A 15096-nucleotide genomic window follows, 5' to 3' on the forward strand; every position below is an offset into this window, starting at 1 on the left:
GCCCGGATGTGGCAAAGGTTGGGTTTGCTTCTTGCATGCTGAGAGACAGAGCCCGGGATTGGTGGGGCGAGGTTACCAGACAGGTGGGACCAGCCGGGGTGGCTGAGATGACGTGGGCCGAGTTTGTTCGGCGATTTGATTTGGAGTTTACACTACCCATTGAGGTGCAACGTTTGGTGCGAGAGTTTCACGATTTGCAGCAAACCACCGAAACTGTGGCGCAAATCACCGCGAAGTTTCGGGAACGAGCTTTGTTGATTCCGCAATACGCGACCGATGAGGAAATGAGGCGGACCCGATATCATTCCATGCTGAGGGACGATATTCGGGAGTTTGTGAGCTTTACGGGGTGTAAGGCCCTAAATGAAATGGTGGAGAAGGCCCGGGAACGAGAAATGGAGCTGGAATCCCGCACGAAGCGGAAACCTGAGCAGGCTCAGACAGCAGTAGGACAGGCTAAGAAGCCTAAGATGTCAGACACTCCCAACAAGGGTCAGCAGGGTCGGGGCCGATGTGCCAAGTGTAGCCGGGTACACAGTGGAGCTTGCTGTATCGCAGGCTCGGGATGTTATGCATGTGGCCAGCAGGGCCATATGAGCAGGGATTGCCCCGCGAAGGGCTTAATTTGTTTTCACTGCAACCAGACTGGCCATAAGCGGGTCAACTATCCAAAGTTGCAGGGAGGAGGAGGAGCGGTGGCGGCGCCTGCGCCCGCCACAATGAGGATTACCGATGGACGCCCTGCTAAGGCGGAAGCTCCAACAGTGAAGAGCCGTGCATTTCAGCTGACTAGCGAAGAGGCACGCGCAGCGCCAGACGTTGTGGCTGGTACGTGATTATTCTTCCCTGCTCTATGTATCTGTTTTGCTTATGTGTATTATATGCTTGTATAGGGACCTTTTTGGTCAATGGTATGTCTGCTCATGTCTTGTTTGATTCGGGTGCAACCCGATCGTTCGTATCTCTTGCGCTTAGCAACAAGTTCCGGGAAGCGCCGAGAACTTTGGATTCCCCGCTAGAGGTGGAGATTGCGGATGACCGCACTGTTAGTGCTACGAGGGTGTATCCGGACTGTGTCCTGAATGTACTTGGTGAGAGATTTCGAGTCGACCTAGTCCCGATACCGTTGCAAGTGCTGAAGGTGATTATCGGAATGGATTGGTTGGGGGCCAACGGGGCCATGATTGACTGCGAGCATCAGTTGGTGAGGGTTCGAACCCCAAGTGGGGGAGAACTGGTGATACGTGGTGATAGGGCATCGCAGGGACCGACCCTCTGTTCGGCTGCAAGGGCTAGGAGGTTCCTGCAACAGGGTTGTACGGGATTTCTGGCATATATCTCAGATACAAGGGTAGAGATCACGAAGGATGTAGACAGTGTGCCCATTGTTCAGGACTTTCGGGACGTTTTCCCCGAAGAGTTACCAGGGGTGCCTCCGGAGAGGCAGGTGGAGTTTCGCATTGATTTGGTGCCGGGTGCCGCTCCGATAGCAAAGGCACCATATCGGTTGGCACCACCCGAGATGCAAGAGTTATCTACACAGCTTCAGGAGGTGTTAGATCGAGGGTTTATTCGTCCGAGCAGTTCCCCGTGGGGAGCACCAATCCTTTTCATGAAAAAGAAGGATGGATCCCATAGGATGTGCATCGATTATAGAGAGCTGAACAAGCTAACGGTGAAGAACCGTTATCCGTTGCCAAGGATCGATGATTTGTTCGATCAGCTGCAGGGTGCGTCTTGGTTTTCCAAGATTGATCATCGGTCGGGATACCATCAGATGAGGATTCGGGATGAGGATATACCAAAGACGGCTTTCAGGACTCGGTATGGGCATTATGAGTTTGTAGTGATATCGTTTGGGCTCACCAATGCCCCAACAGCGTTCATGGACCTTATGAATAGGGTGTGTAGATCGATGCTGGATCGGTCGGTGATCGTTTTCATCGATGATATCCTGGTCTATTCTAAGACCAGGAAGCAGCACGAACGACACTTAAGGGAGGTGCTGGAGACCCTAAGAGCGGAGAGATTGTATGCCAAGTTCTCCAAGTGTGATTTCTGGCTGCGAGAGGTACAATTCTTGGGGCATATCATCAATCAGGAGGGTATTTCAATTGATCCAGCCAAGGTTGAGGGTGTGATGCGGTGGGAAGTACCAAAGAATGCATCAGAGATTCGTAGCTTCTTGGGTTTAGCGGGTTATTATCGGAGATTTATTCAGGACTTCTCCAAGATTGTTGTGCCATTGACACGACTAACCAAGAAGAATGTGACGTTTCGGTGGGGTACGGATCAGCTGTTGGCCTTCGAGACCTTGAGGCGGAAATTGTGCGAGGCTCCGATCCTTGTTTTACCAGAGGGATTAGATGATCTGGTGGTGTACTGTGACGCATCGATTTTAGGGTTAGGTGCGGTACTGATGCAAAGAGGGCATGTGATAGCATATGCCTCGCGACAACTGAAGCCTCATGAGGCAAATTACCCTACTCACGATCTGGAACTGGGGGCAATGGTGTTTGCCCTCAAGATTTGGAGGCATTACTTGTATGGAGCACGGTGCACCATTTACACCGACCACAAGAGTCTGAAGTATTTTATGGACCAATAGAACCTCAACATGCGACAAAGAAGGTGGTTGGACGTGCTAAAAGACTATGATTGCGAGATTCTATACCACCCAGGGAAGGCTAACGTAGTGGCCGACGCTTTGAGCCGTAAGACTACAGGTTCCCCGATTGGGAATGTGCGTTTGAGGATGACAGTGATCTCTCCATTGTTGGAGATGATCAAAAAGGCTCAGGTTGAGGGAGTAAAGAAAGAGAATTGGAAGGTAGAAAGGATCCGAGGGCAGTATCCTTTGTTTGTTAAGGATAGTCGAGGCCTATTGACGCAGTGTAGTCGGTTGTGGGTACCGACGACTGGGGGAGTGAGACAAAAGATATTGGAGGAAGCGCATAAGTCCAGGTTCTCTATACATCCAGGAGCTACAAAAATGTATAGGGACTTGAGGCTGAGCTATTGGTGGCCATGCATGAAGCGGGAAATTGTGTGGTCTGTAAAGCGGTGCTTGACCTGCAGGAAGGTCAAGGCCGAGCATCAACGACCTCATGGTAAGGTCCAGCCGCTACCCATTCCCATGTGGAAGTGGGAGGAAATCACGATGGACTTCATTACGAAGTTGCCAAGGACGTCGAGGGGTGTGGATGCCATATGGGTGATTGCGAATAGACTAACGAAGAGTGCCCATTTCATTATGATATCAGAAAGTATATCCGCAGAAAAGTTAGCGGATATTTACGTACGTGAGGTGGTGGCTAGGCATGGGGTTCCCATATCGGTAGTCTCTGATCGTGATGTTCGGTTCACATCCAGGTTCTAGAAGATATTCCATGAGGAGTTGGGCACTTAGCTACATTTTAGCACGACATACCACCCCCAGACCGACAGTCAGAGTGAGAGAGCGATCTAGATACTGGAGGATATGTTGCGGGCATGCGTGTTGGATTTTGGAGGGAGTTGGGATACGTATCTCCCACTGGCAGAGTTTTCGTACAATAACAGTTATCATGCCAGTATCGATCGAGCTCCGTTTGAGATGTTATATGGTCGGAGGTGTAGGACCCCGGTTTGTTGGGATGAGGTTGGACACCGGGTCATGGGAAGCACTGAAGTAGTGCTCAAGACTACTGGGTTGATTCAGCAGGTGCGCGACCGGTAGCAGGTCACGCAGAGCCGTCAGAAAAGCTATGCTGACCGACGGCGATCAGATCTTGAGTTTCAAGTGGGGGATTTCGTGTTGCTGAAGGTGTTGCCCTGGAAAGGGATCATCAAGTTTCGGAAGAGGGGCAAGCTGGGGCCTCGGTATATAGGCCCGTTCAGGATCACGACCCGGGTGGGCAAAGTAGCATATCGCTTGAATCTGACAGAGGAGCTTAGCCAGATTCACAACACGTTCCATGTGTCGCAACTTCGGAAGTGTGTCATAGACGAGGCTGCGGTTGTCTCATTAGGTGATATCCAGGTGGATGAGAGCTTGAACTACATCGAGAATCCCGTTTCCATCTTGGATAGGAAGATGAAGGCTCTTCGGAATAAGGAACTAATAATGGTGAAAGTGCAATGGCAACATCGGAAGGGCTCCGAATCGACTTGGGAACCGGAAGAGGAGATGCGATATCATTACCCCAATTTGTTTGAGTCAGCAGACTTCGAGGACGAAGTCTAGTTCAAGTGGGGGAGACTTGTAACACTTGGATTGAATTGGAAAGGACTTGAGCATGGACTCGACGAGTTGGGAGCTCAACTCGTCGAGTAGGTTCGTATTTTAGGGGCACGAATCGGAAGTGACTCGGCGAGTCAGAAGGGTGACTTGAGGAGCCAGGGCTGTTTAATGAAAAACCCTAATTTTGGGGTTTGCCCCTATATAAGCCTCATTAAACGCTCTTGTATCCTCCCTTAGCATCATAAGAGACTGTGTACGGCCGCAAACTCCCTTGTGTGTGAAGTGTGTGCATTTGAGAGCTTGACTTTGGGAATTTGGGAAGGAATCCAAGCTTGGAGAAGAAGAATCAAGGGGAAAACACTGGATCTAGCATCTAATTCGTCTTGGGCATCAAATTGAGGTATGAATCTGTTACCTTAAGCCTATATTCTAATTGGGAGTTCATGAACCAACTTTGAGGAAAAGGAAGCAAGCCTAGATCTGGACCTATCACAAGGGTATGGTTCCAGATCTGAACCTCACTAGGTCCCAAATATCATAAAATTGCATGCTTTGTAAGCTTATTCCCTCCCCATGAATGAAAACCTTGTTGGAGGATTAGTTTTGGTGTTTACGGTTATGAAAGGCCCTGCATGCACGTAAAGTTTGTAACTTTACGTGAAATCTATAATAGGAGATGATGGATCTAAAGTTTGGGACCTTAAGTCCCACTGGAAAGGACCGTAATCATGATTAACTTTGGGGGACTCGACGAGTCGTACAAGTGACTCGGCGAGTCGAGAGGGTTTTCTCGTTTACGGCCAAGGGTTTACGGCCAATGGTTTACGGCCAAGGGTGTTCGGCCAAGGGTTTACGGTCAAAGGTGTACGGTTGGTGGTTTACGGCCGTAAACACCAAGGAACTCGACGAGTCCCTCGAGTGACTTGGCGAGTCGACGAGTTAAGCATGGAACCCGACGAGTGAATGATTGTACTCGACGAGTCAAGGTCAATATGGACTGGTAACCTTGACTATAGACTTTGACTTTGACCAGGGTTGACCCTGGGGGTATTTATGGGACTATGCTGAAATATTACTCGTTGATTATAGGCAGTTGGGAAGAGCAGCATAGGGCATACCTAAATTCAGTTTTCGATTCAGCTTTGTGAGGTGAGTCTTCTTACCATACTAATGGGTCTAAGGCACCAAGGCCGGCCCATTTTGCGATAGTTGGTTTACTTGTTATGTAGAGGTGTGATATGTATTTGTGCATGATATGTGGTAGAGATAGCCTTTGTGGCTAACGGTAGAGATAGCCGTATGGCTAATGGCAGAGACGGCCTTATGGCCAATGCTAGAGACAGCCTTTATGGCTGATGGTAGAGATAGCCTTTATGGCTAACGGTAGAGATAGCTTCATGGCTAATTGACATGTGATATGTGGTAGAGGTAGCTTTATAGCTAATATGATATGTGGTTTGTGTGGGGTATGCTCTGGGGGACTCACTAAGCTTTCAGCTTACCGTTTGTGGATTTGTTTCAGGTACATCGGAGTCCAAGGGTAAAGGCAAGGCGTGATGATGCGGCGTGCACTCTATCTCTCTTTTCCGATTTGGTTTGGGGGACACTCTAATGTTTTGAAAATAATGTTGTAATGTTATGTTGATGGTTTTGAAAACGATTATTGGAATCTTTATGTTTTATGAAAATGGTTGACTAATTAAAAATGAAAAATTTCTTTGTAAACTTTGGGTCGTTACATTTGCTTATCCCAAATTAGTGTGTCGGTTAACCACACACACTCAACTAACAACTTGGCAAGGTGCAAAGTGCAATTTCATGGAATAGCATACATTTTCACATTTTTCCTAAAGTAACCAAGATTGGGAATTTATAAAAAACATTTAGTTACTTTATATAATCATTATACCTATTAATGAGGAATTAGTTGTCCTATCCTACCCGTTCGGCTAACGACCCTCCGCCAATCAAGGAAGCGGTGGGTGAGAGTGGACACCCATTAAACCACCATTTTATAGGCAGTAACATTATACCCCCCTTATAGACCGATTTCGTGAAGGAGGCCTACTAACGGTAAGACTGACTCGTCTTATACACACACACAAACACACACACATATATATATATATATATATATATATATATATATATATATATATATATATATATATATATAACTATTAATCTTTTAATATTATAATAGTATAAGGGTTGCATTTTAAACTTTTAAAACTCTAGGGTTTAGAATTTAAATATTTCAAAATTAAATCTTTTTAATTAAAATTTAAACTCCAAAACTTGAGGGCAAATTTTGAAACTTTTCAAAATATCTTTTAGATCAAATTTGAAAAATAATTAAATATCATATAATTAATATTTATCACATAATTTGACCTAATCTTTTTCAAGACAAGATAATTCAAATCAAAAATACAAATAATTAATTTTTTATCATATAAAACAGGTAATTATCTTAAATTTCACAATTATCCTTTAATTTGATTAGGACATCAATTACCATAACAGAGAAATCTGATTTTAATTTGAAAAATAATTTATGGTAATTATCCAAATCAAATTAGGGAAAAAAAATTTGAAATTCTGCAGCATAGCCGCACTCACATCGTGACAAGCCCTGTGTCACGTCGTGAGTCGAGTCAGAAACCAAAAATCAAAATTTTCCATCTTTGAAGATTTAACTTTGCATCAATTACAATTGAAGAACAGCCTAGGCTCTGATACCACTGATGGGTTTTGAGCATTACAACAATCCTATGGTGCACATGCAAACCCTAAAGCTTTGGATCTAGTTTTTCTAATTGTACATGCAATAATCATCCAAAGCTTGTAAACCCTATATCTAGCATACAAAAAATCAAAATCTACATCCAATGAAGGGTTAGGATATTACCTTTCAATTGTAGCTTGAGAACCTTGAGCCTTTGAGAACTTAGCACCTCAAATGTGATGCCTCTAATAGATTACAAACACCAAAAAGCAAGTTGGAGAATATGAGAGAGAGAGAGAGAGAGGGATGCTAAAATCGGCTCTAGGAATCCTTCTAAGGTTTCTGGTAGCCGAAAATAGGTGCCCAAGGGTTCCTTATATAGGTGAGGAATTAGGGTTTCAGTCAAAGACCTAATCTGGTTGCTTAAGCTCTAAGCATCCCACAAGATCCTTCCAGAACCTAGCCTTGGACGATCTCTATATGGTCTTCCATATAAAATCGTCCATCTCTTATCTAAGAGATCCTCAACCCATTTTGCAATTATCTGATAATTACAAGATCAGTCCCCTTAATTTAATTAATCTCTTTTGACCACAAAATTAATCTAAATTAATTCTTAACCAATATCAATTAAATAATATGATTTCTCTTTTAATATATTAATCACATAATATATTAATAAATCATAATTAACCTCTTTCTCCATAATTCATCCAGCCAAGTTGCTTTGGTGAAGGCAACCCAAAAGGACCATGCTACAATCGGGTCAAGTACATACCAAATATAGTTATGGGCTTAGACACCTAATCCAACAATTATGGCATTTTAAGCCCCAAAGGGCCATGCATGGAAGTAAAGTCCGAGACTTTACGTGTTCATTGGGTGTCTAGGGCTTAGATCTTCATTTTCATTCTTTGAGTTGGAGTAATAAGGACTTGTGGACAAATATCTATGTCTTAATGAATTAGGGTTTTAGATAAACCCATTAAGGAGGGTTATCAACGAGTAAAGTTGGAAACTTTACCCCTAAAAGATCATTTTTAGTATGTAGATGAAGTATGGATGTTGGATTGGAGAGTAGAGGCTTAATCTGTTAAGATGACCAAACAGACAGAGGAACTCGTCGAGTCTATATAGGAACTCGACGAGTTGGATTGTGTTGTCCCGATTTAGCTTAAGGAAGAACTCGACAAGTCGGTGAAGGGACTCGACGAGTTGATTCGGTAGATCGCGACAATGAGTAGCCTGGGAAATCGGCGAGTGATAGTTTCATTTTATTTACTTATTTTTATAGTTTATTTTAGCATATTTCATCCATAATTTAGTTAATTTCCAGGCATATTTTCCTTTTTGTTATTTTATGACAATTTCGGGTACTTTCTAGTTTTGTAAGCTTAATTGCAGATTTTAAGGAGATTAGCGGAGTGGGATCTTTAGGAAGCGATTGGACTTAGAGGATGTCAAGGATCTTGGGCTTTATAATCATGGAGTTGATACTTGGAGTCGGCTTGCTTATTAATTGAAGGCTTGGAAGAAATAAACTTTAATTTTGCAAGATGCGGGAGAATATTCGAGCGTGCAGAGATTGATGATCGGTCGATTTCGGAAGCTATGGATCATTTGGAGAAGCCAAATTGGGCTTAAATTGAAGAAAACTTGAAGAAAAATGGGCTAGGAGCTGATTGGACTCGAACTGGGCCAAGTGGGCTAAGCTATGGAGGCCCAAACCTCAAAGAGACCACATTCAGGAACCACCCGCACAACCCACCCGCGCAACAGCACGCGGGTCGCGCAAGGCCCTGCAGGGGTAATTTCGGAAATCCATTTGGAAGGCTATTTGAGGAAGGTTGGTGCCCATCTTTTGGGGGACTCTTGGACATCCGATTTTTGAGCATTCTCTCTGGAGTTTTGAAGATTTTTGAAGGCCAAGAACACCTCAAGAACATCATCTTTTCACCTCTTGATTATTGTTTAATGTTTGGTACAATCTTCTCTAAATTTGTTTCTTTGAGTTTAGCCATGCTTGGCTAAACTAATCTTGGTTGACTTTTGTTGAATCCTTTGAACTTTTGTTGAATGTTGAAGAATCCATGAACTTGTTCTTAAATCTTTATGGGAATGTTTTGTGTTTTAACATCTTATCACTACTTGTATGTTTTTATTCATGAGTTTAAATGTGTTTGTGGTGATTAGTTGGATAATTTCTTGATTAAGTAAATGATCCTCAAATTAGCAAGCAACAAATGATTTTTGTGTTGTTTTTGCTTCACACAATCATAAAAACATTTTCTCCAACATGGTAGTGAAAGCATTTGACTCCTCTTGGATTTGGTGACTTTTTGGTTCTTAATGCTAGTTGACTTTCACAAATTACATGCTTAATGGAAATTGTGACTTTGACTAAGGAAATTGTTATGAGCTTCTCTAACCATTTTAACAACTAAGAAAAGTCTAGGTAATCTCAAGCTTCTTGGATTACTATAGCCAAAGTAAAGATTTGAATCAAGTATTGCACCATTGGATTCTAATGATGTGTTCATCAAAAGTCAAAGCGAGGAAACCTTAAGTCAACCATCATTCTCTTAATGATTTTACATCAAATTCTTATTTTTGTTGAAATTGTCTATTTAAATCTTAGTTTAATTCTAGTTTATTTCAAGTATTTCAAAAGACCAAAACCCCCATTTTTAATTTATTGTCATTTTACAAGTATTTTTACAAAGAGATTTTTCATAGAGTTATAAAATTGAACCAATCTCCAGGGATACGACCCCTTTACCACTATACGCTATTTTAGTGTGTAATATTTAGGATATTTTTTTTTGTTGGCCTCGACAACCACCAACGAGTCGGGGGGGGGGGGGGAGACTCGACGAGTTAGATCGCGATTTCAGGTTCTAGGAATCGACGAGTTGATGGAGCAAATCGACGAGTTAGGTCAACCAGAAGGTTGACTTTGACCAAAGCGTTGACTTTGACCAGGGGTAAAATGGTCATTTTACCCAAAGGAGAATTATTAAGTTTTGACTAAGTGTTATTGTGATAATAATAGTCGGGGAGTCGTGGGAGCAGCCGTTGGAGATTCCTCAATCGAGATTTCAGCAGTCATCTTTGCGAGGTGAGTTTCCTTCAGTAGGAACGGGTCTACGACACCAATGTCGGCCCGTAGTATGATATGTTAGTAGCTGAGTGTGGACGGGGCCTGAATCTCATAGTAGCCGAGTATGGGCGGGGACCGAATCTTGTAGTATTAATTGAGTATAGATATGTGACTGCTTGATAGGAATTGATATACTTGTTGTCTGTATGATACTTGTATGCATGTAGTAGCGGAGTGTGGGAAGGGCCCGAATCTCCTAGACATCGGAGTGTGGGCGAGGCCCGAATCTCCTAGACAATGGAGTGTGGGAGGGGCCCGAATCTCCATGAGAGTGGGTGGGGCCCGTATCTCCTAGTTGCATGTTATGTGTATAGTATGTGGTAGATTGGGGAGACTCACTAAGCTTCGTGCTTACAGTTTTAGTTTTGATTTCAGGTACTTCCACTAGCAAGGGGAAGAGCTCGGGATGACTGCATGACACACACCACAGTTTATAGCCTGGGATGTTTTAGACTATGATGTTTTGATACTTGGTTTTGATACAGTATCTTGATATGATGTCTTTGGGATACATGACTTGTGATTTTATTATGATGTTGATGAATTATGGTTTTCTTAAATGATTTTTAAACGAAATTTTTGGACCGTATTTTTGGGATGTTTCAGTCCAATCAGTCATCGAACTGAAATACCCCCGGGTCCATAGCCAACGGTCTAGATTACCCCTGAACCAGTTAGTCATCGGACTGGAATGCCAATATACATCGGGTTCACTTAGTCATCGGACTAAAATACCCTCAGGCCCTCAGTATATGAGTTTTGCATACCAACCGACCCTCAACTTGTATGGGGAATGCTCTCGAGCCCTCAGTATGAGTCTGGCATGCCAATCAACCCTCAGCTCATATCTGGAATGCTCCCGGGTTTGTTGGCTACAACACAAAGCAGTACAACCTCAACCCAACACAATATGTCGACATATAACAACTAACAAGCATAATCAACAGACAGATAATCATGTAGTCAGAAATCGCAGGTACTCTTATAGATCTACCGGTCTATGCATATCAACAAATATCATATAATCATACAGATCTATCCCATACTCAGCATATCAATGTGTAGCAGGATATCAATCCAATGGGCCGACCTTGGTGCCTTTGACCCGTAAGTACAGGGAGGAAAACTCACCTCACTGCCTGACGAAAAACTGATCAATACTCTGATCCCGAATATCGGCTCCACCCAAGTCCAAAATGTCCAAACATTTCCCATTAATAAAATAATCACAATTTCCTGAATTACCCTTGGTCAAACTTGGTCAGAACTAACAAGTCAACTGAGTCAACCCAACCGAGTCAACCCAACCGAGTCGACTCAGGGCGAGTACGCTGGGCGTACTCCATAGGTATGCGGGGCGTACTCGAGGTGACTGGAAAATGGGGGAGTGGACCACGTACACATAGCATACACTGAGGTACGCACGACGTACGCCAAAAATCTCATTTTTCCCATTAAGTGCCTAATACATTAAGCATTCACGTCCAAACTTTAGATCCAAGGCTAAATTACCCTCAAGTGTCATAAAGTTTCCAACTTTATGACTTTACATGTCCATATGTGCCCAATACCCCAAAGTACAACATCTTAATGCTTTAAGACCTTCTAAAGAATGCATGGAGTAACACTAACCCTCAAGACCATATTTTTATAACTTAAGACCCTTCCTATGGTCTGAAATGACGACTTAATGGGTGAAGAACATGTCATGCTCAAGAATCACCATATTAGGAAAAAAAGTAACTTAATGGAATGAAATGTCTAGATCTACAAGATGGAGTGATAAAGTTGCAAGCTTTATACTTCCTGGAGGTTGCAAACAATGAGGGAATCTCATATCCAAAACGTTTCCAAGCTCCAAGCTCTTCTCACCACCTTCTTCTTCTACAAACACACCTCCAAAACACTCCAATGGGCTCAAAAATGGTCTCCTCACACTTAGGGTTGCTTAAATACATTTTTCATAGAGGGAGACTACTGAGGATATGAGGCATAAAGTTATAATGGTGTTTATATATAGCCAAAACCCTAAAAATTAGGGTTTGGACATACTGCGCGTACACCCTGCGTACTAGGGTCCGCCCTAGTACGCTCAGCGTACACATTGTACGCCCAACGTACTAACCTCAAGTCTAAAAAAATTACCACAATGTCACTATGGGCCAATCTTGCAATCTTTTCAACTTCAGGGGGTCAAAATACAATATTATTCAAATATAGGGTCAAAATTAGAAGTACCTCATCATTGACATGTTACATCATATTTTGTGCTCGCGTCAAGTGGCGTCTGATGTTTGGCTAACCTTAGCGATTTGGTGTGGTTTTACAGTCCCGTTGGTGTTCTCATTTTCTAAGTGGTTGTCGTGGGTAGACGATGGTGTAATGCTTCAATGGCAAAAAGAGACACCAGAAGTTATTGTAATCACTACGTATTGGATGCTTTGGAGATTTTGAAATTCTACTTTGTTGATAGCATAATTTTGTGTTCTTTTAATTGGTCTAGTAATAGAACTTTTATGAGTAAGGTCAATATGATCAATTGGCTTATAAACCCCTTGTAATTGGTTAAGTTTAATTATTTGCTAGACCTTCATTTTTAATTCATCTCTTTAAGAAAAACATTGAAATATGGATATTTAACAAATCAAGTCATGAGAATCATTTTGATGGTACATCCTAGCACCAAGGTAAAACAAAGAGTGAAACATTAATATTCACGGTACATAAATTGAGGAAATTATTTCCATTACAAACAAAGGATTTATTATTACAATGTAAGATTGTATGTGTAAATTGTAATAGAGAAGTAATCGAGTGCTTAAAAATAAAATGGAAGATTAATTAATTATTCTTGGTAGGTTCAAAAAAGACCGGCATTGGTTCACATTCGTCCAAAGTCACTGGGAACCCAGCAATCTCGTCCGTCCATGGATTCTTGTCATCATAATCAACCGTCTTCATTGCACGCCAAATCACACTACTGCACTTGAAACCCGACCCGAATGCCATCTGCCAGACCCGGTCACCTTTTTTGACCCGACCCTGTGCCTCAACGTACGCCAGCTCATACCATATCGAGCTGCTGGAGGTGTTTCCGTACCTGTACAGTGTCATTCTCGAAGCTTCCATGACGGCTTCAGAAAACCGTAGGGTCTTCTGCAGTTCATCGAGCACCGGCTTCCCGCCGACGTGAGGGAGGAAGTGATTGACGGCCTTGCCGTAGTTAGGTACGTAAGACTGGATTTTGTATCCCGGAAGGAGGTTTCTGGCGATGCAGTTTACTACGTAGAGGAGTTTCTCTGTTTTCGGAAGGATTAAGTAACCTAAAGCGGTTAGGTTTGCTTCGATGGTGGCAATAGCGGCGGTGAGAAGGTCTTTATTGATGGTGACGCCGACTGTCCCGGCGATGTCTTCTTCCTGAAATATGCAGTTATAAGAGCGATCTGATCTTGATGTGTTGTTGTGTACGGTGTGAAGAAGGCGGTATTTGGAATTATGGTGGTCGGAGGAGCGGTTGGAGAGGAGTATGGCGGCGCCGCCTATACGAAACAGGCAGTTGATGATGAACTTGGAAAGATCTTCTCCGATGTAGCAGTTCTCGGTAATTGTCTCCGTACTCACTATCAAAGCGTAGGTGTTTTGGTGCACCTGTAGGAGCTGTTTAGCAAGTCCTATTGCTAGAAGTCCTGCGCTGCATCCCATGCCAACAAGATTGTAGCTCACGACATTCTCTGGAAGCTTATACTGATTAACTATTATGCTAGAAAGAGATGGCATTGTGTTATAGATACAACAATTCACAATTAGGATCCCAATATAATCACTTCTTACACCTGTTTTAGCCAGAAGCATATCTATGGATCCAAAAATGGCCATCTCAGCTTCCCTTCTCGAATCTTTCATGGATGGGGTATACTGTTGTGATTCTTCGAAAAAGATCTCTGCCAGATAAGTGGAGTCACCAAGCCCAGATCTTTCAAGAGTTTTTCTCATGAAATCCAGTGTCCCTTCTGAGAAATATCCGGCGTCTGTTGCTCTTTTCGTAAGCATCTCTTTACTGCACTTCTGAGAATTTGGAGGCTTGTAACATGCCGAATCTATTAAGTAAACTTTGCATGAAGGTTTTTTGGTCATGAAAAAATATAACAGAAGAAGACTCATGATTAGTAGGGCTAAGAACATAATTTCTTTCAAGTTGAGGTTGATGATGAACATGATGCTGGTATGAAATCTCTTCAAGCTACCAAATCTTGTTGGTGGATGTGATTTTTTTAATGGAGGCTAGGGTATTCTAATTAGAGATCGACTAGAATCCTAGAATTAGCAGTGAGTTTTCATGGATATAAACTTATGCAACTTACATTGGTCCTGGAAGTTATGCAAGATACGTGGACTTCGCATACTTGACAATAAGGGAAGAGGGTTGTGTCTCTAGGCTTACGATTGCTAACAGAAAGCCTATATATATACATACATAAACCGTTTTCCTGAACAATCTAAAGGAAATCAAGTATTTTTCACACGGCATAGTACTTTAATTATACGGACCAAGATAAGTTATTATTTCTTGTGTACGATATTCTAACCTGTGGTTTCATACAGCTAAATTGTTTTTGGTAGTGGCATGCCGTCATGTGTACGTAATATTAATTCCTAAGTTACTGCTAAATAATACTGCCATGCATGATGCTACTTTAGAGATACATATGCATTTGCATGGACAAATAAGTATCCAGAATGGACCAATTCAATGTGCTCCATGTGTATGTGTGTATCCAGAATTGATGTGTATCAGATTTGAAGTTAATATATACTAAAGAATACTGTAATTTACTTACATTACGAGTTCATATAGATATGCATTGTTCCTCCCTTGACTAAATAGGGCTTTCTATGTATATTAGTTCTTAAAAAGAAAGTGTTTGTTACATTATGGATTTAAAAATATATGCCTTACGTTAGTTAGTTGTAGTTCTATCAACGGGG

The 15096-nt window shown here is 42.4% G+C and overlaps 1 pseudogene; it reads right to left on the reverse strand.

Annotated features, from left to right (window-relative positions):
* Nucleotides 1-12810: 12810 nt before the first annotated feature.
* On the reverse strand, nt 12811-14568 carry LOC145133308 (3-ketoacyl-CoA synthase 11 pseudogene; annotated as a pseudogene).
* Nucleotides 14569-15096: the final 528 nt, after the last annotated feature.

Source organism: Lactuca virosa, chromosome 8 (assembly GCF_052849685.1).
Source record: "Lactuca virosa cultivar CGN04683 chromosome 8, Lactuca_virosa_CGN04683_v6, whole genome shotgun sequence".
NCBI lineage: Eukaryota > Viridiplantae > Streptophyta > Magnoliopsida > Asterales > Asteraceae > Lactuca > Lactuca virosa.